Source organism: Papio anubis, chromosome 14, assembly GCF_008728515.1.
Source record: "Papio anubis isolate 15944 chromosome 14, Panubis1.0, whole genome shotgun sequence".
Taxonomy (NCBI): domain Eukaryota; kingdom Metazoa; phylum Chordata; class Mammalia; order Primates; family Cercopithecidae; genus Papio; species Papio anubis.
The window spans coordinates 94,995,307-94,999,880 of NC_044989.1; positions in this window are offsets into that span (position 1 = coordinate 94,995,307).

The window sequence follows — 4,574 nt, forward strand, 5'->3', positions numbered from 1 at the left end:
GGATGTAGGCGAATTACTTATCTTCTCTAACACCGTTTTATAAAATACTTAAAATGCCAAGTAAGCTTGTTGAGAGAATAGAAGATAAATGTAAGAAATAGTGCACATATAGAAAATTCTTAAGTGGTAACTATTAATGTGATTGCTGGTATTGCTATCCTGAGGATTTGCCAGACATTAAATACATTAAATATAAAGATGATGGAAAATACAAAGTGATCAATCCCTTAGCACAAATGGGCAGAAATCAACTTTGTCAACAGCTATCTCCCTGAGCCCTGTCAGTGCTGCTGTAAAAGTGAAATCAGTCACGGTGGAGTGAATGCGACCTGTACAGAGCTCTGATTGGCTGTGACCCATCAACTACTGAGACCCTGGAGGCAGCCTTAGCATGCTCACTTCCTGAGCTTGAGCCTAGAACCCGGTCTCTCACAGCTTAAGGTTCTAATGCATGAATTGTGGACAGGACTACACAACTTAAATGAGAGAGAGAAGGGGTGTGGGAAGAGAGAGAGAGATAGGGAGAGAGAGAGAGAGACTCCCAAAACCAAACATGAGGTCTGGCACAGTCTGCCTCTCCAGATTAAATCTGCATACTTTTCATCTTGCTCTGCATGGAGTCTGACCTCTTCAGATTGCATCTATCTGGCTTCCCTGCTGAGTGCAAAAAAATCAAATGACTAGACAGCACTCATCTCAGCCACTCACTGGGGAAGTCTCCGTCAGGAGATGGAATCCACTCGGGTTCCTAATTTCTCACTTATTCTAGAGCAATACACAGAGGTTTAGCAAAATCGGGTGTGGTTATGAGAGCCCAGTGAGAGCTATGGGTATTTAAGCTGTGTGATCCAAGAAGCACAGATCCCTCTCCAGCTATGATGAGGGGCTGGACGATTGCAGGAGACTGTGGCAAACACTTTGGCTTTAGCCTTTTTCTGTCAGTTGAGTGTGTGAGTGTATGGGGGAAGTACTATCTCTGGGGGTCCAAGCCCCGGAGGAATATTGCACAGGAACGTTGCACAGGATTGACGTTCCTAAGAACTGCGCAATGGCCAGTTTCCCAAGGAATGTTGAAGGAGGCCAGCTTTTTTTTTTTTTTTTCTTTTTGTAATCGGTGATTAACCTCCAAGTTTCAATCTTGCACAAGTTAACCCTTACCTCTCACACGCCAACTTCTGGTTGGGTTTAGACAATGGGAGATGCCAGCGAGAGATTGGAAAATGAATAGGCAGGAAGGAAAAGGGCATTTTCTCCCACCTCCCCCATCCTGACTTGGCCAGACCCCAGCCAGCTTGGTCTACGTGGCCCTATTCTATAGCTGCATCCTATTCTGGTAGCAGCCCCTTTCTCTCACCCCTTACAGGCTGAGGGTTGCTGGCTCTGGCATGTTTCACTGCCTTATGCTTAGCTGAGCCCACACATGTGTGAGCAGTTCTGCTATCGATCTTCCCTCAGCCCTTCGGACTGTACCATCTGTTTCGAGCTGCAGCCCTGCCTGGTGCAATATGGAAAGATGTCTATTTGTTTAAGATGCGGATGTTGTTCATTTTAGTCATTTGGGTCAACACAGGCCTTTCCAAAATTTCATGCTTCCTCTATATCTTCAAATATGTCTTTTAATCTAAAAAAAAAAAAAGGTGAACCCTTAGGAGAATATAAGAAGGAGTTTGCACTAATGTTAGGAAGGCAAATTGTTAAAAGTCCTCTCCCTTTTTTCCCCTTCCATTTTAATTTCCTAAGAGTGATTTTTTTTTTTAAATCCAAAAGCCAAGTAAAAATTATGCGAATTCCATAGCTTGCTGGATAGCCAAGGCACTATTGTGGAAATAGAAAATTCCCATGATTAGAGTAAAATCTTTCAAATGGTCTCATTGCCCAAAATGACTCAATAAGACTTGCCACAATTCTCTGTTTTGTTACAATGCTCTAAGCAAGCACAAATAAAAATAGCCAAGGAGGAAGCTTATGTATGGGCTCCAGTATTAGGGTTTTTCCATGGGAAATTGATTTATTCTTCACAAGTCTATAAATTCAATTTACCTCCATGACTTCCTCTATTGATACAAATACCATGGATTCAGGGAACGCTTACGCAGACATGCCTGGGAAACAGTCCCCATTTTTCTTTTTCAATTAGATGAGCTAAAATTGCATTACAGAGTACTCTGCTCCGAAAGCCCATAAATATATGTGATGTCTACTGTCTGGAGAAATGTAAAACTGTGCAGGCAGCTGCCCTCCTGACTTGGGCTTATAATTCTCTCACATCTCCCAGTGAAGTCACAGTTTTTACTCAGTCATTCTTAGCTGAGAGCTGAAGAGACAGTTCCTGAGTGTTTGTTTTATACTGATTAAGAAATGGCTGATGACTGATTTTCTTATGTTTACTCATAAATTAATAGTTCAAAGGGCCAATCTGAATAAGAAAGCTTCAACTTGGTCCAACAGGCTTAGGGTAACTGGGTTTCACAGTGTTCCTTTGTTCATCCATCCCTGCATTTATCTACTGTCAGGGACTTCCTAGGAACATACTAGTTCCCTTTAATGTGACTACTAAGAAAATCAAAGAAGACAAAGTAAAATGTATAATCCATTGCTAACCATTCAAGAATGTGCAGGTATTGTACTTGGTGCTGTGTGAGGAAGCAAGAGACACAAAAAGAAAAAAGAGCTATGTTTTCTGTATTCTGGAGTTTGGTCCCCACCAGGAGAGTGAAAGTTCAGAAAAATAATAAAATGCCACTCATCAAAATGTTGGCTTTATTTTAGTAAATAAATAATTCTTAGTGTATTTGTTATTTAAAAGCACTGCTGGCTGGGTGCGGTGGCTCACGCCTGTAATCCCAGGGTGGCTGAGGCAGGCAGATCATGAGGTCAGGAGTTCGAGACCAGCCTGGCCAACACGGTGAAGCCCCGTTTCTACTAAAAAATTCGAAAATTAGCTGGGTGTGGTGGTGCGCACCTGTAGTCCCAGCTACTTGGGAGGCTGAGGCAGGAGAATCGCCTGAACCTGGGAGGCAGAGGTTGCACTGAACCGAGATTGCACCACTGCACCACTGCACTCCAGCCTGGGAGACAGGGCAAGACTCCATCACAAAAAAAAAAAGAAAAAAAAAAAAAGATTGTTACATTTCCACTGTTAATTGGAGTAATTCCTAGACTTCCTAGTCTTGCTAGTAAACATGTGGGTGGAGAGTCAGGTTTACTCATACTCCTATGAGGTGGCCATCTTCAGATTGTCACAGGACTCCATCTGGTGGAACAAAAACTTGTCCTCAGTAGCATTACCAATAGGGTTTTGATTAGTACATCAGATACTCACGGTAGCTAATTGGGAATAGCAGTCTAAGAGAGTTGAAAACTTAGCGCCTAAAATCACAGATTCTAAATTCAGATGCCATGGGTGTGAAAGCAGCCTCTGCCACATGGTAATTATGTGACTTTTGGCAAACTACTTAATCCTTCTGGGACTCAGTTTCTTCATATGGACAGTGTAAATAATCGTAGGATCTATTCCATGGCATGTAAAGTTCTTAGGATGACCGCAGAAAATGGCCATCAAATATCATATATTACCATTATTATTAGCACTTCCTGAAACTGCAGGACTTAAAGTCTAGCTCATATCTAATCTGGCATATGGTAAACCTAGTAAGCACCTGAAATAATGATACTAAATTCTTCATTTTATGTACAATGATATATCTCTACACAATGTTACAAACAACCTTAAGATAAGGATGTTTTTATCTTTACATAAATGAAAATAAAAATACGACACAGTGAAACAGTAATACTTTTTCCTCAAATAGCAAGTCAGTAGATAGGAAAAATCATTGGAAAGACAGTAGTCTAGAGTGAGAACCTGTAAAGAAATATTCATGGAAACTGACATAACGTGGTTCAGGACAGAGCATGCTGAGGGCTCTTGTCATTTCTATAACATGATATACAATGAGGAAGTGATAAATTAAAAAACAATTAATATTACTCACCAGCCATTTTCACTGAAATATACTGTTTTCAATAAGCTGCTGGTTGATTGAAACTATGACTACTTGTAACTCTCTCCCTCTCTCTTTATATAGGTATATACATGTGTGTGTGTATATATAATACATCTATTATATATTATATATAATACACCTATTATATATTATATATAATACACCTATTATATATTATATATAATACATCTATATAAAATCTTAATCAGAATGATAGATTAAGGTAACTTTTATATATAGAGAAATTTATATATCTCTACATATATTTTATGTGTGTGTATTTTTTTATGTATATATATATATGCACACACACACACACACACACACGGAGAGAGAGAGAGAGAGACAGTCTCACTCTGTCACTTAGGCTGAAGTGCAGTGGTGCCATCTTGTCTCACTGTGGCCTTGAATTCCTGGGCTCAAGTGATCCTCTCACCGCAGCCACCTGAGTAGCCAGAACTAAAGGTGTGTGCCATCATGCCTAGCTAATTATTTTAAAAAATATTTTTGTAGTGACAAAGTCTCACTGTGTTGCACAGATTGGTCTTGAATTCTTGGCCTCAAGGG